General features: G+C 41.8%; 1 pseudogene across 2 annotated transcripts in view; it reads right to left on the bottom strand.

Annotated features, from left to right (window-relative positions):
• The window catches only part of LOC144768035 (epidermal differentiation-specific protein pseudogene), a 36,468-nt pseudogene extending 16,354 nt beyond the window's left edge, over positions 1-20,114 (bottom strand). The window contains exons 1-3 of one of the 2 annotated variants that reach the window (XR_013598425.1): positions 20,027-20,114; positions 4,849-4,915; positions 4,268-4,347 (exon numbers count right to left, since the gene is read on the bottom strand). The product of XR_013598425.1 is annotated as an epidermal differentiation-specific protein pseudogene, transcript variant X2 (transcript). The remainder of the gene's footprint in view (positions 1-4,267; positions 4,348-4,848; positions 4,916-20,026) is intronic. The other variant, XR_013598424.1, reaches the window with a different exon arrangement.
• Between the last annotated feature and the right edge of the window lie 2,846 nt (positions 20,115-22,960).

The raw sequence follows: 22,960 nt of genomic DNA, 5'->3' as shown, positions 1-22,960 counted from the left end.
TAGTAAGGCGAAGCTGCAGCCTTGACACTGGAGCCATGATATAAGGCCCAGGGGCCTCATTTATGAAAAGTGACGCATCGCTGCGTGAAAACAGCGATGCGTCACTTTTCACTGCGCCCTCCTTGCGACACCAATGATGCGTCATATTTACAGTATGACGCATCATGTCGCAAGGAGATACAGATACGTCAGTATTTCTGACGTATCTGTAGTCGCAAAAGTGACGCATTGCTGGAGTGTGTCACAAAAGTGACACAACTCAAGCAATGTGTCCTTTCACATGGGGCAAGCCCCATGTGAAAGGGCCTGCGTCAGTCTTACGCCTGCTGTGAGGCAGGCATAAGAAATTGATGCATTTGTGTCCTAGAAGTGGCGCAGTGAAATCTCATAGATTTCACTACGTCACTTCTACGACCCTTTCTTGCGTCAATACGCCCCCCTTGCATACATTATACCTGGCGCAGGTATAATGTGGCGCAGGGGTTTACAAAGTGACGCGTCTACCTAGATGCATCACTTTGTAAATATGGCACAACAAGGCACATTTTTTACGCCACAAAAAGTGACGCACCAGCGGCGTAAAAGTGACGCACGGCCTCATAAATGAGGCCCCAGGTTTTGTGGTTGGCTACTGTGCCAGTGGTCTGGCGCAGCAGCACAATCAGTGAAAGGCCCAGGGCTGCTAAAATATCCAACTTGAGAGGTAGGCTATTGTTAAAATAAAAAGGTACTTTAGTTTGAAAAGAAATGCAAAACTGTGAATTAATCTCATCAATGTTACCAGACCAAGTTGAACAGGCTGACTTTTCTCTTTTTTTGTTTCAACTTTTATTTCCGCCCAGGAAATGTAAATTGATTTGTGCCTATTTCTGGCATGTGTTAATTCTTGCTCTATAAAGGAAAGAAAGGAGTGAGTTTGCAAATAAAAGCACTTCTGTTTTGAAGTCACTGGAAATTGATGAGAAAGAAATGTTTTTATTTATTAAAATGCCCATATGAAAATGTGTCCATTTTAGCTGTGCATGTTGAAGTATGAACTATCTCTTCAACTTCAGAGGTTATCATTATATAATTCACAGTTGTTTTGAAGCTGCCTTGAACAGGCTGATTTATCTTTCTTGACTCAGTTTTTTTCCATGTTGGATGTCAGCTGAATTCAAGAACAAAAAGCCAACACGTTCATGGCAAGTTCAATACCATAGGCGCCTGCAGAAATGTTTTTTGGTGGGAGGGGCATAATTAAAAATGTTTCAAGATTGTGCTACTGGTGTTTTACCAGAAGTGTGATCTTGAAATGTTTTTAAAGAGCAAGTGACAAATCCAGGATCGTGGGGAGGGGGGCAAGCTCCCCCCTTTTTCCCCCCTTGCGGATGCCAATGTTCAATACAACTGTGAATTATATAATAATAAGCTCTGAAGTTGAACAGAGAGTTCACTATTAAACCAGCACAACACAAAAGAACAAAGGGGCATATTACCAAGAATAAGTGAAAATTATCGCTAAGCTTGGTTAGAGGAAACAATTTTATCGCCGTGCTTCGCCTATTTTTATCGCTTAGAAACCTTGCAATTATCAAGGTTTATCTCCTAAATGATAAAAATCGGCCGAAATGCATGAATATCGCTGTAAAGTCAGTGATATTCATGTATTACTGAGCTCTTAGCCATGTTATCCACCTACCATTGGATAACATGGCTAAGAACTGCTCTGGGCAGGCGTTAGGTTTTGGAGATAATCGCGCTTAGCGCGATTATTTCCAAAAGTAGGTAATAGGAGATAGCGATGTTAGCGACTGTTTACAGTCGCTAACATCTTGGCACGCCCACTTTGCATGTCATTAGCGATAAATATCGCTGACATGCAAAGCGGGGCCCAAGATGATCGCCATCTCCTACTAGCTGTCGCTAACTAGTGTTAGCGACAGCTAGGTAATAGGACGATAAAATTATCGCCGCTTTAGTGGGAAAAATTCCCGCTAAAGCGACGATAAGGCCCTTGGTAATATGCCCCAACGTTTCATGTGGGCATTTCAATAATAAGGACGTTTCTATCTCATCAGTTTCATTGAGTTCAAAACAGCACTACTTTTATTGCAAACTCACTCCACTCTCTCCATACTATAAAGTATGGCGACAACACAAATCTAAAGTCATTCTTATCAATGTTTCTATGGCACTTAATATATTTTGTTCAAACCACATTACTGGCTCCATAGATGTTAGGCTTAAAGTCAGTGAAGTGCTATGTGGAGGGGTCTCTAGGAACAATGTATATGTTGCACAGCATTTAGTAGCTCACAATGATTTTCAGTGATCAAAAGTGGCTCTCACTATAGAAAAGGTTGGAGAACCCTGGATTAGACTATCACTTTTAGTGCTGGTATTCACATCACTGCACTGAAATGCTAATGTCATGCAGCATCATAGCACCTTTATGCGAGACCAAGATCTGCAGTGCTCTAGGGTTAATAAACTCATGAACCAATGTGCTTGCTATTCTGCTCGAGGCACTTATTATGAACTAGACCCAGAACTAGGAGGGATGTATTGTTACTATGGAAATTGGCTGGGCTCAACCTATTTTTTTAACTTTTACTGAAGTCAGTAGAAGTTTCTCACATTTCCTGTCATTAATTCATAAAGTAAAGTAGTAAAGTATTGAATACATGTTAATATTGAGTTCATAATCTCCGAACTGAAAATTTTTCCATTTTGTTTAAATAGAAGAAAATAATTGTTATCACTCATGGAGATGATTATTCTAGCATTGGTAATACCAGTAGGCCAGGCTTGTTTTAAGTTTATGTTTATTGTTGTATAATATGTCTGGACAATATGAAGAGACAATGCACTGAGAGATACTGAAATACAGGTCATTATTTTATCTACTCAATAGAAAGTATCACTCGAAGTGTCACAATTTTGACAGTCGACTATCTCTCTTGTGCCAACAAAAGCCATAGAAATGTCAGGATGTATGACGTTACAACGCATACTTTTACAACGCCTACCTTTACATCGCAAGTTTTACAACGCATACCATTACAACGCATAATGCTTTTGGGAGCTGGACAGCGAATAGTTTAATTTACTATTCCAACTCCAGTCCCCGTGGATAGTAGGGAAGGTGTTGGATAGTACATTAAACCTATTCCCTATCCTAGAGCGCCCCCAGCGCTACGCGTTGTAATGGTTTGCGTTGTAAAAGTTGCGTTGTAATGGTAGTTTGTTGTAAAAGTTTTGTTGTAAAGGATGTATACTGAAATGTCACAACAAAGCAATCTGAGAACTTGGCAGCTATGAGTCAGATCATGCTTTTGTGGCATCTCAGGGACTCCTAAGTTTCCCTCCTTGAAGAGCAGTACACATCCCTCTCCAATGCACACAAGATGTTCGGCTTGTTCTGCACCTGCCTCTTCATGGCCCCTTGTCTTCTGAGCAGTGCCTGGACTCATTCAAAGATTCTTTTAATATTGTTCCTGAGCAGTCAAGCAGCTCTCTAAGTCAAGGAAGTATCCGACTGCCTCTCCTGGCAGTTCAAAGCTATGTTCCTAGGTTTCTGCTCCTGAACCAACCATGGGAGTTTGAGGTAGATACCTTAAACCTGGTGAACATAATTTCTTATCACCACTGGTGTAGAGATCCCTTAATCTGGTAGGGTAAATTTGCCACACTAGTTGGACATTTCTCCTCTGTCTGTATTTGTAGGTTCCAATGGTCATTTCTGAAACTGATTCTAGGTAGTTATTTAGTTTTGCTTGATGAAGTGGCTATTTATTCGGCCACCAATCAATAGGAAATATTCTCTATTATTTACTCGGAAGCCGACAAAATAGTATAAAATGTAAGCTATTTAGCCAGCGGGCTGCTAAATATCAGAACATCATTCTTTATCTTTATTTTTTCATGCTCTTCATACAGGAAGATCTTTCCCGCGTCCAGCAGACAATGCCTAACACCTAAATAGGTGGCGGCACCACCTTTGTGAGTGATACAACTTTAATATACATGGACTCTTAAAAATGAATGTAGCAATCACGCTCTGACAGAACCGACGTAAATGGTTTTGGAGGCAGTGAATTAACTCGAATTTGAAAATAAAGTCTTATTGGGAACTAAACTTGAAAATAAAGCAGAATCACTGTGGAGTACACATTTCTTGTTGACACAGTACGTTGAAAATTAATTAAATACTTATAGCGCATAGATCTAAACAGACCAGAAGGGATTCTTGTTACATCCTTTTGAAGAAATTGGAGTAATGTACCTTTAGATCTTGCCCTGAAGAAGTCCAGTGAGGTTGGGACAAAACTTGTAGGCTGTACCTTGTTCTTTATATGCACTGTTCTGAAGAATCATCAATAAAAGAAAAGAATAAGGATATACAATTTTCAAGAGAAGAAAGTTGTTGGCTTTGGTATAAAAGATACTTCTATCTTGTCTTCTTGAATATGCATTTTGTCTCATGAGATAAAAAGATTGTGATAAACATTGGTATTAAGTACAGAAACAGTGCTCCTCTACCTTTAATGATTTGCATCATTCTTTAACTGGCCACAGAAAAAATAGTAGAGATCATGTACTATTAGACGTGCGTCGAGATAAATAGTGTGTAGGAGGTCTTTATTTAGCCAAACATGAAGAAAAACTCCAGGCACGACCAAGTTTGTGTCTATCCTATAATAGGAGTGGTGGTAAGACAATGAAGCATTCAAATGTACGCGCATATACAAAAATTTACAAAACTAAGTGAATAAGTTGTTTTCACAGTAAAAGGCAGTAAATCAATTTTTTGTAAAACATCTTTTATATTCACATAATATCAAAATAAGTAATGAAAATTCAAACCTGTTTCAGGAGATTCAGGATATGTCACACAGATATTTTGTGCTGCACTCTAGGACTATTTGTGAATCTGAAAAAAATGATGAGATTAACTGTAAAGTATGGTACATACATGTTTTCTTCACTCATGACAATAAAAACATTTTAGCATTCGCAAATTGCCTTTTGATGATTTGTGAGGCTGGGCTCATTTTCATCTTCTTATGGAAGGGGTTGTTTTAATTTTGGGCTTCCTTTTAATGGGGATTGCAGTAGCTTAGTATTTTAGAGCTTTCAACATAACAGCAGCCGACAAGCAGCAGCAAACAGGCAGTGGAGAAACACAGCGATACCTGGGCCACAGAAGAAGAGAAAATGACATAAGGCATTTGCTGCTAGCTGACACAGTGCTTTGGGGCACATGGAGGAGTTAACCTGGATAAGACACAGTAATGGGCTTCTCGGGAAAGGGGAAGTGGAAGCAGGAGACGGGTAAGCAAATTTAGGAGGAATGTGTCTATTCACTCAATGACCAGCTGAAAAAACACCGTTATTTACACTATTCACATACCAGAGTGGGTTTCATGCAAAGACCCTCAATGGTTCCATGCCATTAGTGGCCCTTCAGACACATTACATTTTAGGTGCCCACCTAATGTATTTTGCAAATGGTAGTTTGTTATTAACATGCTAAGCAGTGTTTTAAGTGGGCCAGGCCCACTCTCTAGTGGGCCCTCTTTTCTTGACATTATTGCTTCCGCAAATAAAATCAGGAAGACAAAAATTAAAATCAGAGTGACAGATTCAGAGATCATTGTGGAGGGGACTGGGGAAAAAAACAAAAGGATGATGACCAGAAGGTGGTCCACCAGATGAGCTAGATACCAGAGCCATGTGGACCAGGGCAAGAAGAACAAGGACCATGGTGACGAAGCCCAGAGGTAATGAGAAACATATGTACGAGGATGACCAGGACCTCCAAGAAGCAGTGGACAAATGCCCAAAGGAACATAAGGACCTGGGCTAGGCAGAACAAAAGGCCTGGGATCAGCAAGACAAGAAGGGCTTGACATGTTTGGGTGCACTGACCAGGATCAGAGGGACGAGGAGAACCAGGAACATTAGACCTATGTGGACAGATCGAGAAGGACCACTACCAGGAGAACATTGGAAAGGGCCACCAGAAGCAAGAGGAGAAGGGCCACAGAGATCAGATCAAGGAGGGCCAAGGGGCCAGAAGTAGAAAGACAAGGAACAGAAAGACCAGAACCAGGAAGGACTATGTTTAGCAGGACCATAATGCCAGAGATCAGCAGAAAGTGGAGAAATAGAAAAGGACCAGAAAGCGTAGGGCCAATGGTATTAGGATCAGAAGGTCAATGAGAATCAAAGTTAGGAAAACCCTAAACCAGGAAGACAAGGACTACATAGACTAGGATGACCCGCAACCTGGCAACCAGAAGTAACAAGACCAAGGGGTCAATGACAAGGAATATTGAATCCAGGAGGACCATTGTTAAGAGGACAATGACAGAGGAGACCAGGGTCACATGGACAAGAATAAGGTGGAACAGGAAAATTAGGACAGTAGTGGGATTAGTAGGACTTGGTTGAAGCAGGAGGACCGGGGTACTAAGAGGACTAGAGCAACCATGGGCCGTGGGACCAGTAGCGGATGACCAGACAAAGGAGTGCCATGACTACACAGACAGGGGAACTAAGATAAGAAGCATTAGAAACAGGCACATTAGTGTGACTAAAGAACAGGTTCAGAAGAGCCAGGTGGACTAGAGTTAGGGTGAGGTGTATGAAGAGAGACAGGACTGGAGGCCTGTGAAATTGGAGAAGTAGAATCTAGAATACTATAGAAGGAGTACATGCAAATGACAAATAGACAGACCAGGGCCGGAAAGGCTAGTAAAAGGATGCTCTGGACCCACAGAACTAACAATTGTTTGGGAGATCAGTGGTGAGAGGGTAAGTTATAGCAGAACCATAAGAATAAGGAACAGGAGGATCAGAGCAAGGAGGATAGGGACCACAATGGGGAGCACATTGAAAATCAGGATTGGAGCATATTGCCCATTATAACCAGGAGACCCAGTTAATCAGGATAGGGGGACCAGGAAAAATAGCACTAGGATGGTCAGCACAAGGGGGGCAATGTTGCCTATAAGATCCCGGAAACAGGGCTAGGAGGGCTGTGAAAATCAGGACCTATGGGGCCAGGTTGAGAAGGAAACCAAGTGGAACAGATCAATCATTTTGAGGAGCAGGATAAGTGTGAGGACAATCCGATCAAAAAAGACCTGCCAGAGCAGGGAAGACTCAGGGGACATAACAACAGTGGCCAGAAGGACAAGGATGAAAATGACAAGACTCAGGAGGACCCGAACTAATATCAACCACCAAAGTGACAGCAAAAGTTTTGAACATTGCAAATATGACATCCAATAGACCAGAAATGAAAAAACTGTACTCTAAGGGTATAAAACTCAGTCTTTAGGAAATAGATTTTTCCTAGGCTTTGGCATATTGTTATGTATGTCAGAGCAATCAAAGTAATTTTGGTAATCTCACGTTACTCTTATGACCTGAAATAACACAATTATGCAGTTTGCGTAATTTACAGTGATTTGTAGCAAAAAATGCCCTCAGCAAGAACACAGGAACAAAGTGCAGGCCGCTGGTGACTGCTGTGTCATTTTGCATTATTTTCTTAGTGCGAAATGCAAGGTTACTCTCCTCTCGCGTATATTAGCTGGAATTTCACTTAATTATGCGACACCCTGGGTGTCACTACAACAATGACCTAATATTAGCATTATTTCAGTTTTGTGTATTGCCAATTTTGAGCAGGACATCTCAGTGCTTTTATTTGGAAGGCTAGAGGTTTCTCAAAATAGTAATTGCACTCAGCTCTCTTGTGATTTATAGGCTACACACTACCAACCACGCACAACATTTAAGTCTGCTTTTTAGCTGACAAACACCAAGTACTTTGAAGTCAGAGGCAATAATCACTATGCAAATCTTGCAATAGAAAGTAGCACAATCTCCTTTTCTTTTCCAACTATTCCTGCACCCAAGAATCACTGGTCAGACCTGTATGGACTGATCATGGTTGTTTTGCTGATTCCAAGCCAGGAAGCCCTCTCCATCTGTTCTCATAATCTCAGAGACTAACAGCAACATCAGTAGAAGAGAATACTTGAGTTTCACTAGAGCAGGTACAAACCTAATGTGACTAAAATAATACAATTGCGGCTTTCTCCTCATCCTCATCCTCCAACTACAATTGGTTTTAGGGAGGTGGGCTTAAGAAGCATTATATGTAGGGTAGCATTTATACCATGCTATAAGGCAGCCTGCTGCAGGAGGGCCGCCAAGTTGTTCACCATGCACTCGGATTCAAATATATTCCCAATATCAGTAAACCACATGCACTGAGCTTACATAAATGATGGAGGCAAGAGACCAGAGTTTTGGGATCTGGACTGACAAAAGCCAATCCCACCACAGTAATTTGTGTTAAAAGGCATGTGACCAAGCAATATTGGTTCTTGATCCACAGTACCTGGAGGATGTCAGTGTAAAGCCTGGGTGGATGTGCCAGTAGTCAGCCTCAATTTCGGGTTTCATTTAGTCATCGGAGCCCCACCACACCAATCAGAAAAGCAAAAGGTTGAAGCACTTGTAGAACACACTCACAATTGTTCGCTGACCCAGAGGGAATGCAGGGATAGTAGGTATAACATTCATTAATGTAAGTCCATTTAAATATTCAGTAACATGACCACACCCTTTTTCTCCCTCAAACTCTCATGATGAGAACATTTTGAATATTTCTATAAGTTTCCCCGTTGTATTCTTTGTTAATACCACAAGCATCACAACACTGGTTGTGGAGAAGTGTGGCTCAATGGTTAGAGCGGCAGACCCTGATGCAGAGGTCTAGCCCGGGACCAGGGTTCAATTCCCCGCCTCGGTGGGTCTTGGGCTCAAAATTCCACGGACCTGATAATTCTCGCCTCGGTGCCTATTCTAATCATGGGTCCCACTCTGCAACTCTGAGCAAAAGCTTGCTGAATCTCCACAACGGCCCCCACAACGCTAAGGATGCCTGGCCTCCACCTTGGGTTGCCCAGGAGTGGACAGCTCACAGGGAAACCTACGTGTGGCAGGGTATGCTCAGACGTGAGTCCCTTGCTCACTTGGCCACTGGATTCAAGATAGCCTGGCTGATGAGGATTATGAATCCGAAACCGGTCCCAGGATGCTTGTTTCCGGTCCATGGAACACATGGCTTGGCAGTTCGGGCTGGACTGTTCCCATGAGGCACAGGGTCAGACTGATTTGCATATAGCCATGTCTGAAATGGGGTGGCTGAGTGGGCTAAAGAATGGTGATGGATTAAACCCAGATCAGTTGACTGGGGGTGAGTGTTTGATTTGCTCAAACGCTCCGTCCATCATCCCCTTTTGTATCGCTTTGTTTGCCCTACGTGTGGCAGGGTATGCTCAGACGTGAGTCCCTTGCTCACTTGGCCACTGGATTCAAGATAGCCTGGCTGATGAGGATTATGAATCCGAAACTGGTCCCAGGATGCTTGTTTCCGGTCCATGGAAGACATGGCTTGGCAGTTCGGGCTGGACTGTTCCCATGAGGCACAGGGTCAGACTGATTTGCATATAGCCATGTCTGAAATGGGGTGGCTGAGTGGGCTAAAGAATGGTGATGGATTAAACCCAGATCAGTTGACTGGGGGTGAGTGTTTGATTTGCTCAAACGCTCCGTCCATCATCCCCTTTTGTATCGCTATGTTCGCCCTACGTGTGGCAGGGTATGCTCAGACGTGAGTCCCTTGCTCACTTGGCCACTGGATTTAAGATAGCCTGGCTGATGAGGATTATGAATCCGAAACCGGTCCCAGGATGCTTGTTTCCGGTCCATGGAAGACATGGCTTGGCAGTTCGGGCTGGACTGTTCCCATGAGGCACAGGGTCAGACTGATTTGCATATAGCCATGTCTGAAATGGGGTGGCTGAGTGGGCTAAAGAATGGTGATGGATTAAACCCAGATCAGTTGACTGGGGGTGAGTGTTTGATTTGCTCAAACGCTCCGTCCATCATCCCCTTTTGTATCGCTTTGTTCGCCCTACGTGTGGCAGGGTATGCTCAGACGTGAGTCCCTTGCTCACTTGGCCACTGGATTCAAGATAGCCTGGCTGATGAGGATTATGAATCCGAAACCGGTCCCAGGATGCTTGTTTCCGGTCCAGGGAAGACATGGCTTGGCAGTTCGGGCTGGACTGTTCACATGAGGCACAGGGTCAGACTGATTTGCATATAGCCATGTCTGAAATGGGGTGGCTGAGTGGGCTAAAGAATGGTGATGGATTAAACCCAGATCAGTTGACTGGGGGTGAGTGTTTGATTTGCTCAAACGCTCCGTCCGTCATCCCCTTTTGTATCGTTTTGTTCGCCCTACGTGTGGCAGGGTATGCTTAGACGTGAGTCCCTTGCTCACTTGGCCACTGGATTCAAGATAGCCTGGCTGATGAGGATTATGAATCCGAAACCGGTCCCAGGATGCTTGTTTCCGGTCCATGGAAGACATGGCTTGGCAGTTCGGGCTGGACTGTTCCCATGAGGCACAGGGTCAGACTGATTTGCATATAGCCATGTCTGAAATGGGGTGGCTGAGTGGGCTAAAGAATGGTGATGGATTAAACCCAGATCAGTTGACTGGGGGTGAGTGTTTGATTTGCTCAAACGCTCCGTTCATCATCCCCTTTTGTATCACCTCACAGGGAAAGCCAGGATGGGTTCCACAGCGGTATTCGTACAAGCGCCTTGAGACCCTTGCGAGTGAGTAGTGCGCTATACAAGTATCAATTTACATTTACACTGGCCTAAGTGTGATGTTTGCCTCTTCCCCTTTAATGCTCAATGTTCTCTACCCACATTCTAAGTTCTGAGAATGTTCTTGTCTGGAAATTCTCACCATGGCAGTTACTCTTGGCTGTTCATGGGATGAGGTTTTATTAAACCCACCTACTATCAAATCTTAAGATTCCTCGTTTTATTTAATATATTTAACCAATTTTACACTGGCGACGATTGGACACCTCAACCTGAACAACATAACAAAGAAAGGTACCTCGCTTTCTCCTCCAGCGGCAGGAAAACGAAAAGAGAAGCGTCGACTTCCCAGCGGCTGATTTTTCACACTGTAAACGTGGTGAGGAGAGCGGGAGGACTATAATAGGCATAAAGAGCTCAAGGGTTTTTAGTGGAGCCAAATTATTGAACGGAAAAGTTTTCTTTTAATTAATGCGCAATATTGACATTCATCGGTGTTGCTCGCGCTAGACTTGCCTCGCGCTACACACTAAACTGATCTGCGCGCATGTACGTCAGACGCTGAAGTGAAGTGGTTGTGCGCTGCGTTTCAATGTCATAGCTGCGATGCGTTCCAGCGCCGAGCGGTCCATTTCCGCAAGCACGTAGTATCTCTGCACGTCATATTGAACGCATAGGAATACAGCATCTGAACAGTTACTGTTGTGGCATTTCTACACGCCATAAAAGCGCTTTGGAAAACGGCATGTGAACAGTTTCTGTTCAATACAGGAAAGGAATATAAAGTACATTAAACATAATCTCTTAGACAAAGGAATAAATAACACTCGAACATACAGTCTACATCATCTATCAATCTATAAAGACTGAAAATTGGTTAGACTTACACAAGAAAGTGAAAAGAGAAAGATTACCTTAAAAAAAATATATATATATTTTTTTGTAGCGTTAATAAACAAACCATTTATAACTTACCTGGAAATAGTATTATATAAGTACACAAAATGCAAAATGTTACTCAGCCAGCGTTTTTTTTGGTCAGTCCTGGTGAACCGAATGTGAAATGGAAAAAGTGGAAAAAGATTTTTGCAAACTATGCAAGAGTATGTGGAACAAATCTCAGTGCCGAGAGAAAGCACTCACTTTTATTACATTGCCTAGGAGGAGAAGGGCAAGACGTTCTTGAGCATTTACCTGACCTTACGGCTGCAGAACAAAGAAACCTAAATGAATATGAGATTGCTATAGTACAACTAGATAGACATTACTTACCAAGACTCAGCACAATAATGGAAAGGTACCATTTTGGCCTAAGGGAACAAAAAAGAGATGAGTCCGTTGAGGACTATGTATCCTCCTTAAGGAAACTTGCTTCCTCTTGTAATTTTGGTCAATCACTTGATGAGAGGATTCGTGATCAGTTTGTCTTAAGGTGTGCTCATGATGATATAAGAAAGGAACTTTGGTTAAAAGATGAGCCACCTCTTGAAGAAGTACTCGAGATTGCTAAACAAGTCGAACACATGACGAAATGTGTTGGTGAACTTAAAAAGGAGAAAGATAAACCCTCTGTTTCTGACTCTAAAGAAGAAGTAAAGGTTGAAGAAACGATTTGTCAAGTTAAAAAAACTGATGGAGCAAATCCTGATGAAAGAACATTTAGACAAAGGAACTCTTCGAATGTAAAGTTCTCTTGTTTTAGATGTGGTCAAATTAATCATTTGGCTAATTCTCCTATTTGTCCTGCTTTGAGAACAACTTGTAACTTATGTAATAAAAGGGGTCACTATGCTAAATTTTGCAGGTCAAAGCCACAAAGCTATGATAATCCTAGGAGAAGATGGTCACAGCCTCATGTAAGATCAATTTGTTTTGAGGTGAATGATGGTGAGTCGGATCATCCTTCATTTCTGGTCAAAGTAGAGAATAACATGTTAAACTTAAAATTTGATTCGTGCTCAAAAATAACTATAATAAATGAGGAAATGTTTAATAATTTATTTGCAGGAAATGTAAAAATGTTTAAATGTGATATTGTCCCTTTAGGTTATAGTGAAAAACCAATCTCTATGTTGGGATACTTTTTGGCTGAAATTGAACTGGGCTCTCGTATAATTGTAGGAAAAGTGTATATTTCAAAAAGAGGGGATGCATTGTTGGGATGGTTACATCAACGACAGTTAGGTGTCACTCTTGATCCCAATGCTTCTCCTCAAGTTCAGATTCAAGAAATATCTGATTCTCCTAGTACCACAAGTAATGTAAGTTTGTCTGTTGCTTTAGCAAAAAAATTTCCAAATGTGTTTAAAAATGAGCTCGGATGTTTACGTGGGTATAAACATTTGATTAAATTGAAAAATGATGCTATCCCTGTTGTAGCTAAAGTTAGGAGAATTCCCCTCTCAGAACAGGCTAAAGTACAAGATGAATTGGATAAACTTATCAATAGCAACATCATTGTCCCAGTTGAAGCTACAGAATGGCTTGCTCCTGTTGTCATAGCGAAGAAATCCACAGGTGATATTCGCCTTTGCATTGATCTGAGGTCATTAAATAAGGAGGTGATAGTCGATAGGTTCCCACTTCCTAACATCGATGAAATGATTTGCACATTAGAAGGAGCGAGATATTTTACTACCCTTGATCTCGCTTCTGCCTACCACCAGGTAGAATTAGATGATTCATGCCAGGACTTAACTGCCTTTATTACACCGATGGGTACCTTTAAGTTCAAAAGAATGCCGTTTGGCCTAGTTTCTGCGGCCTCAGTTTTTCAGAGGATCATGTCAAGAATTTTGAGAGGGCTAATTGGTGTAAAGTGCTACCAAGATGATCTATTAATATATGGTAGCAGTGCTGATGAGCATGATACTCGAGTTTCTATGGTCTTGAAAAGGTTAGAAGGTGCTGGCATGACATTAAAACGGGAGAAGTGCAAATTTGGTGTACAAGAGGTTAATTATCTGGGACATCGTATCACATGTAATGGAGTTTTCCCAAAAATGGAATTAGTGGAAACCATTGATAAAGTGAAGGAACCCACTTGCAAAGAGGAACTTCTTTCTTTTTTGGGTATGGTAGAATTTTATGGAAAATTCATTTTTAATTTTGCAGAGAAAACACATAATTTAAGAAAATTAATAGTGAAAAATTCTGTTTTTAGTTGGTCACCTGATTGCAAATCAGAGTTTTTAAACTTAAAGAAAGAATTGAATAAGGCACCATCACTTCATGCCTTTGTCCCTGGTCTGCCTACCATGTTGTTCTCTGACGCTAGTGACAAAGGACTTGGTGCAGTCCTGGTACAAAAGAAAAATGGAAAAGATTCTTTGATATGTTGTTCTTCGCGTTGTCTTAAGGGATCGGAGTTGAATTACTCTGTAATAGAAAAGGAGTCTTTAGCAATTTTTGGGGCATTAAGAAAGTTAAAAAATTTGATCTGGGGGACAAAGATCTGTGTTTTATCTGACCATAAACCGTTAAAGGAGGTTTTTTCAAAAAAGGGTTTAGACGCAATCTCTTCTAGGATAAGAAGATGGATTGTTTCCTTACAAGAATTTGATTTTGAAGCTGAATATATTCCTGGAGTTGCAAATAAATCAGCAGATTGCTTATCTAGGTTGGTTGACCATGAAAATTTAGAGCAAGATGAAGTGTATGATTCAGAAGATATTGTAAACGTGTGTGAGGTGACTGACGGTGCCATTATTGAGTCTGAATGGAGGTCTGAGTTGGAAAAGGATGAAGATATTTCAAAAGTTATTCTTTCTTTGAAGAATAATTCTCGTTTAGACAAGCCTTGGTTGTTGGTTGCAGATGAGTTATCGGTGAGTGATGGTCTGTTAACTCGTGGAACTAAATTAGTTCCTCCTCATTCATTAAGGAATAAATTGCTGTCACATGCTCATTGTGGTCATTTGGGCATAGTCAAGACTAAGGAGTTTCTTCGAATGCAGTTCTGGTGGCCTGGTATGGACTTAGAAATAGAGAGATTGGTCCGTGAATGTCCTGAATGCTGCTCTAGTGACAAAATTTTAAAGACAAGACAAATGCCAATGGTGAAGAGGGCGTTACCTGCTCATCCATGGGATGAGGTTGCAATTGACATTCTTGGTCCTCTCTCTGGGGTTTCTGATACTCCTTATCTTATTGTCTTGATTGACTTATACTCAAGATGGATTGAAGTCTCTGCAGTCAGGGAAATCACTTCTAATTCTGTTATCAAATTCTTGGAGTCTATATTTAATAAGGAAAGTTTTCCTAACAGTCTGCTATCTGACAATGGTCCTCAATTTTGTTCTTCCATATTTACTGACTATCTGAAGAAATGTGGTGTTAACCACAAAAGATGTTCTCTTTACCATCCCGAAACGAATGGTGCTGTGGAGAGAGTTAATAGGACTCTGAAAGAGTCTATACAGCTTGCTCGTTCCTCTGGGTTAGATTGGAAGTCTACTTTACAAGACAGGATTAATGTTTATCGTTTTGCTCCCCACTCTACAACTGGCAGGTCTCCATTTGAACTGTTCAAAGGGAGAGTTCCCAACACGTTGTTGTGTCCTGGGTGGATGTGTCTTAACAAGGGTCTTGTTGATAATGATGTTAGTGATTGGAGAACTAAGGAAATTCTCAAACAAGATGCTAGAAAAACTAACTTTGATCTCCGGAAACGTGTATCTTCATGTGAGGTCAAGGTGGGTGATTTAGTACAAATAAAAACCCCAGTAGGACGTAAACCTTGGTCCAAGTACACTGACATTAGGTCTGTTGTCAAGATTTTTAAAAATGCTGTCAAAACTGATGATGGTAGAATCTGGAATAAGAGTCGAATTGTTGTTGTTAATGCTGATGTTTCTCCTTTTGATGACTATCAGTGTTTTGGTACTCGTTTAAGCACTAACTTTCCTTCTCACAGGTTTACGTTTCCTTCCAGGAGAAGTCTAAGAGCACGAAAAGCACCATCTTATTTGAAAGATTATATTTAAGTTTGAGTTCTATTTGAGAAGCTGTTTTCCGTTGCTTCCCTGATGTGTTATTGTTTTTGTATAAGAAAGAGCTCTGATGTTTTAATTTTCTTTTCTGTATAAGAGGGAGATGTGTGATGTTTGCCTCTTCCCCTTTAATGCTCAATGTTCTCTACCCACATTCTAAGTTCTGAGAATGTTCTTGTCTGGAAATTCTCACCATGGCAGTTACTCTTGGCTGTTCATGGGATGAGGTTTTATTAAACCCACCTACTATCAAATCTTAAGATTCCTCGTTTTATTTAATATATTTAACCAATTTTACACTAAGGATGAACGAATCATTTAATTTCTGTATATGAGATACAAACACCTGCAGGTCAGAAGATTGGATGCATTTTATTTACATACAGAAAATATAAGAGGTGCTAAATTTCCATCGTCAGCGCATCTATGGTACTGTACTTGTTGACTCTGTAGTCTACAACTAATTCAAACGCCTAATCAGAATTCTAATGTCTAAATGAGAGGCTTAAGTGACTATATTCAAGGTATTATTGTTTGTGTTCCTCACCTTAGTCCATCATGCCTTCTTTGCCGGCCTAGTGCAGGGACAATTTCCATCACTGGTTTCCAATTGCAGTTCTCATATCTCTAAAGGGGGAATGGCAACCACCAGGGGTGATGAACAGAGGAAGGCTTCCTTCATTTTTTTGGGTCCCCGAGCAGCTATAAGCTGTATTTCTCCATGCCTTCTCACCTCACATTGTGTTGGAGTGTAAGAACTGTTTCTGAGGTGATGGGGGTCCTGGGTAGTCTTTCTGGGGGGAGTTGAGGTTCCTAAAGGCAGCGGTTAGTTTTCCAGTTGTGTGAACTAGAGTATGTTTTGAAATTTGCTACCAGTGTGACAGGACTGCACAGCTTACTAACTGGGCATGCAGGTAGGGGAAACTAGAAGCGGACAGAAAGAAGATTAATTTCACCAGTGAAGAAAGGAGCCAGCTTGGGGGAGCAGGCATCGAAAAAGGACAGAGTGGAAACAGGAAAGAGTATGAGGAAGGAGATAACAAAGGAGGGCTAGGGCAGTTATATGGTAACATTGTGGACTGAAAAGACAGAGAGAGGTGCAATAATAATGTGGATGGGTAAGTACAGTCAAGGGTTTTAAAGGGTGGGTTTATTTTTAGTATCTGCAGGGTATAGTGAGGTGGTTTATATATGATGTGTATTACCAGAGCTAGTGTCGTCACTTGTGCTGCCTTGTCCAAGTCCTCGCTATCTTTAGCTATAAACCTACTCTGTTCAGGTGTATTTCTAAATACACTATGTCATTGTTATGAATAGGGCTTCTGGTTTTAAGGTATTCATTTTTTTAACATTTCTGTCTGTATATATCCATATTTTGTTTCCTCCATCTTATTGGTATTTATTCATATTCATTTTGTGTTTTGAGAATAAATGGAGCAGTAGAATTGTATATTTACATGTTTATATAACTCTTGGATTTGCATTCATGCATGAATGTCTGTCACGTTTGAGCAAATGAAACAGCCATGTATAACAAAACACTACACACACAAGGTACTTATTAGAGTTATATTGCAAATATATATTAACACTAGCAGCCCGTCCCGACCTTGTCCGGGAGCAATCAGGCTTCAGGGCCCCCGCCCGCCCCGACATTGTCCGTGGGTCCCCCGGAGTAGCAGCCCATCCCGACCTTGGCTTCAGGGCCCCCGCCTGCCCCGACATTGTCCGTGGGTCCCCCGGAGCCTTACCTCATCCGCCGCGCCTCCCCGCGTTCCTGAGTTCACCGGTTTGCCGCTCCTCGCCGCTCCTCCCCTCTCCTCCCCGCCTGTCCGCCGCTCCTCCCAGCCTGTCCGCCGCTCCTCACGCTCCTCCCCGCCTGTCCGCTGCTCCTCCCCATGCTCCTGGACGTCGCTCCTCCCCGCGCTCCTGATGTCAGCACGCACGTCGCGGCCGGCTCTGCTTCCATGGGACTACTTTTTTTTTCTCGTAAATTTTTTAAATAACGTATATTTTTTACATTTATATAGCCTATGTCCATCTGCACACCCTGACAATTTCAACGATGTATCGGGTGTGTGGATTGGCGCTGTGGTTCCCGAGTTTACCCGCCTCAAAGTTTTAAAGTTCTTCCTTTATAATAGTAGTATAGATTTCCACGCCAGTATTCTTTGAAATCTTGCTTCCCCTTCCTCTGTTTTCTACCTCATTTAGTAGGACATTTGTCTCTATTAGTTAAATAATCATTGCTAATGCCTGTTCCAGACTACAGGCCATAAGTTTGAATCCTACCAAGGCCAACACAACCTTCCATCCTTCCGAGGACAGTCAACTGAGAACCATCAAATCTGTGAAAAGAAGAACTCATTGATAACAGCACTTTAAAATGACAAAATGGTGGTATGGATAGCTAAATAAAAATAATTTGGCATTATTTTCTCTCCCACAATCTCCTGTAAGGGGTTGAGCAGATTCTCCAAGGGCCCTCAACTCAGTGCCATATATAATAATGCTTTGGGAATGAGCGACTGTCACTACCAGTGTGCCCAAAATTCTTCAATGGGTGGCCCCATGCAGCCCAAAGACTAATGACGATCTCGATATCGATATGGGAGACTCGGGTGTACCATATCACATTCTGTAGGGGGGGCAATCATTTTGCACTACGCCACTGGCTTTCCTCTCGGTGTAATTGTGTTGTGGGCTAAAGAGAAGATTAGTCCTTCCTGCTCAGTTGCAGCAGGGGGGCGAGCAACAGCTGTGACTGCATGTTAGAGTCTGTGGTTTGCAGTATAACCCCAAAACAGAAAAGTGACAGGAAAGAGCGGTAACACCTCTGCTGCTACAGACGGGCATTATGAAGATCACACAGTGCTATAGTGTACACCTGGACAGTGAATTTCGACCATGAAAATGTTTTCTTCGCCCCGATTGCTGCTGGAAATCAAAATGTCCGGGGAGCAAGTGGGACATAAATGTTCATACATTTAAACATGTGCACAGCTGCCTGAGGGGTACTAATTCCTTAGGCCCAGGGCAGAAGCAGTTAATTATAATCTGGGTTAATTGAACTATGTGGCGGAGACGATCATGCCTCAGAGTTGACTTCATTTGATGGCAAGAAAAGGCAAACTATGCAGCATAATGCATCGCATTTTGTGATAGTATTACTTCGTTATTACAATTCTTAACACTGTCTGCGCGTCGGTTTTACTTCATTAATAAAAGTTTAACACCCTGATATAGCAATATTCAAGAGAAAGGTGACCAGTCAAACTTTGTGAGGGGCCTTCCATTGCACTGCAACTTGTAACCACACTTTTAGTCACTGTTGATCGGTGTGAGCTACAAACAAAACATTATTTTTGTTAAAATCTTCAGGTTATGCAGTAGTTGATGGATAATGTGGCAAATGTGGCAAACGACACGAAAATAGCATGAGTGCAGTGACCATGATTATAAGCCCTTGCACAGGAAGACTCTCCTCAAACCCCCCAAAATCCGAAAAGAGGTGTGCAGAGGGAGGCCTAGCTACGAACCTTACCCGAGTTTTGTAAAAAGAACAGCGAAGCACGTCTTTTCCTAGAAGCAAAACTCATGTGCTCTACTCCCATTCTTGTAGTGTTGGGTCAGGTAAGAGCAATGAGTGGTTAGATGACTGGATCTACAAATCATTAACGTGTCCTACACATTCTTCTTGCACCATGAGTACTGCATACATTCAAACGGAGCTCCCGGTCTCTGCGGGAACCAACAACACGTCATTAATAATTACCACGCAGAGGCACAGCAGAGGCACAGCACTGACGTCAGCACGCACGTCGCGGCCAGCTCTACTCCCATGGGACTACTTTTTTTTTCTCGTGCACTTTTTAAATAACGTATATTTTTTAAAATTTATATAGCCTATGTCCATCTGCACACCCTGACAATTTCAACGATGTATCGGGTGTGTGGATTGGCGCTGTGGTTCCCGAGTTTACCAGCCTCAAAGGTTTAAAGTTCTTCCTTTATAATAGTAGTATAGATAAGCCTGTATTTAAGGAAATCTCATCCTATGTTTTTTTAATTCTCAATGCTGTCTATCTGCTCAGCTGTTGCCTGGAATTCATGAAAGACAGCATGGAGAGTCTTTCTCAAGAAGAACCATATTCAGTATTTTTCCACTTTTAAAAATAAATACAGTCAGGAAACACATTGTTTTCTGTCTGCATTTATTTGTAAAAGATCAGTAAAAACAGAAAACCAGAAGCTTTAATTATGAAATGAAAATTACATTTTTTCTCTTGAGTTGTCTTTGAGAGATCACAATGACTTAGGGTCAAAGTCCAGCTGCCTGCACTCACCTGTGGTGATCTTGAGGTTGTCATCCACTAGCTTGTGTTCTCTCTGCAGTAATCACTGCTTCAGGTGCCTGGCCTTTAAGGCTCTTGCTGATGATGTCAGCAGGCTCCTCTCTAAACATGGGGCATGAGAAAAGCAAACAGGATGCATAGAAATCACTCACAGAAGCACATGATGTTTAAAATTACTGAATGCGAATGAACACATGTTCCACTCTCCCCCTTGTGATGTGCATGCGTTGTTTAGTAAAATAGACACAAATCTCAATAGTCATGTCTCCCACAGAATGTCATTACCTTTGCATCCGCGAAAGCAGCATCAAAACTCTACTGTCTATAGCTAATTCTAAACCTTACTTTACACCCTAAACCTAAAGTAAAGCACTTCATCTAAAGCTAACCCTCACCAGCTTTGAATGCTTTACATTGTCTGTGCTTTGTTATATCTGAATTTTAGTGTTGTACATTCTCGATGCTTTAAATTAAGTACTTTGAAATATAACTGATGTTAGAACACTTGTAAAATGTATTTGAATTTCTCGTTTGCAGAAACTTCGTTGTGACAGCACCCGTATCACAAAGATCTGAATACTTCAGTGTAATACTGTTGGGTCCTTAATATTCCAGTTTTATTCCTATTGCTGAACTGCAAACTTGCCTAAACAAGTGTGTTAAACCAGCCAGGCATACACTAATTCATACAATTTCTCGATCCAATGTTCTTTCTTTAACTCATTCTCTTATACACTCCCTAAGTTACTAACTTGCTCTTTCACTAACTCACTCCCTCTCTCAACCATTCAGTTGTCACTTCCACACCTATTCACTCACTCACTAACTCATTCACTTAGTTGCTCACTTTCTCTATAGCTTAGCCTTCCCTTTGCAGCCCTAGCTTCAAGTCCCTTATGTGACAATGTGCTTCAGCCTGGCATGCATTGTTCACATCTATTCCAAATGCATGGTGAAACACCTTAAGATATCATCAGGGAAAAAGGGGTCAGTTGGAGGAAGGATGTGACAGAGATGTGATACTCCTCTACATCGGCATGGATCCTCTTCCAAACTTAAATTTGGATATTAAAGGTACAGGCAATCCAGTGTAAAGGTTAATTTTTGGAGTAATCTGAAAGGAGATGGGTTATTGCATCATAATTTGTGGTATACATGGCTGAAAGGTCTGTGGTCCGATACACAAGGTCTGCCAGCAGTGATAGGCTGACAGCCAGATCGGGCCAGGGTCAGGAGAAAAAAGCATCCGAGAGCAGCAGCAAAATGGCGGCCAGGAGAAAAGAAAAAAAAGTAAAGTCCATGAGAGTAACCCAGTGAGTATGACCCAAAGTGCCAGGAGAAGTCCAGGGGGGGACATAGTTAAAGCAAATCAAAGTCAGGAAGGGAGAGGAGGCGTGTGGGCTCGGGTCCACTGGATCAACACCATAATAGTGGAAGAAGCTCTGACATCAGTAATCTTTTATTATAAAAAAACGAGATCGAGCATGTATACTCCCTCGTGAGTGGGTTAATAGACAAATTGGGAGAGATCTAATGGTGACATATTGTAATTTAAAGTAACCGCCTCCTTATCCAAGGGGCAGTCCCATTGAATGTTGAAATCGGCGAAAAATATACAGGGCCTCATTTAAGAAAGTGACGCATCGCTGCGTGAAAGCAGCGATGCGGCACTTCTCAGTGCGCCCTCCTTGCGACATGATTGATGCGTTATATTTATAATATGACGCATCATGTCGCAAGGAGTTACAGATACGTCAGTATTTCTGACGTATCTGTATGATGCAAAAGTGACGCATTGCTGGAGTGTGTCACAAAAGTGACGCAACTCCAGCAATGTGTCCTTTCACATGGGGCAAGCCCCATGTGAAAGGGCCTGCGTCAGTCTTATGCCTGCTGCGAGGCAGGCGTAAGATATTGACGCATTTGCGTCCTAGAAGTGGCGCAGTGAAATCTCATAGATTTCACTGTGTCACTTCTTTGACCCTTTCTTGCGTCAATACGCCCCCCTTGCATACATTATACCTGGCGCAGGTATAATGTGACGCAAGGGTTTACACAGTGACGCATCTACCTAGAAGCGTCACTTTGTAAATATGGTGCAACAAGGCGCATTTTTTATGCCACTGGTGCGTCACAAAAACTGACGCACTGGCGGCGTAAAAGTGACGCAAGGGCTCATAAACGAGGCCCACAGTCTCAGGTAGGAGAAAAACCCCTCCTATCATTAGAAGTCTTCACTTCAAGACCACATAGAAAACATTTAGAGGAATTCAAAATTCTATGTGGATTCTGCCCATATAGGGCATAGTAGAGCTTGAGGGAAATCACAATGACTGGTGACAAAACATGGATTTACCACACATGGAAATCAGGCATTGGTGGGGAGAACTGCACACTGGCATTTGGGAAGAATATGCGATTTTTTTTTTCTATAATGTTATATTGATGCTCGGACACACAATTATTGCATTTCATGACATAGTTAAAGTTTATATTTGAGCAATTTTGCTCAAATGGAAATGCTGCAGTGCCAGAGAGTACTTGCTGCTAAAGCTTTTATTTTAAGTTTTACAGAATGTTTGCATTTCAGAGCATGGTTAAAAATTATATTTGAATTATAACTGATAATCATTACTGCAGTGCCATGGAACACTTGCTTATGTAAATGTCATTTCAACTTTCATGTGTTGGCCTTCCATAATGTATATTGATAAAGCTTTTCAAGGCATTATCATAGGTAGTGATGCGTGTGGTCAAAGCTAGTATGATCAGTGTAAGGATCATGTAACCTGAGCAGTAGATCCAACATCTGGGCCTATGAGGTCTGTCCGACTTGAGGGATAGACCTACTGTCTGAGGGTATGAGATGTGTGTAACTTTTATTTATTTTAAACCAGATTGTCAATCATAATTAAAGACTGAACA

Source organism: Lissotriton helveticus, chromosome 7 (genome assembly GCF_964261635.1).
Source record: "Lissotriton helveticus chromosome 7, aLisHel1.1, whole genome shotgun sequence".
NCBI classification, from domain to species: Eukaryota; Metazoa; Chordata; class Amphibia; order Caudata; family Salamandridae; genus Lissotriton; species Lissotriton helveticus.
The sequence above is the reverse complement of the archived record's forward strand: the minus strand, read 5'-3'. Positions and strand labels throughout refer to the sequence as shown.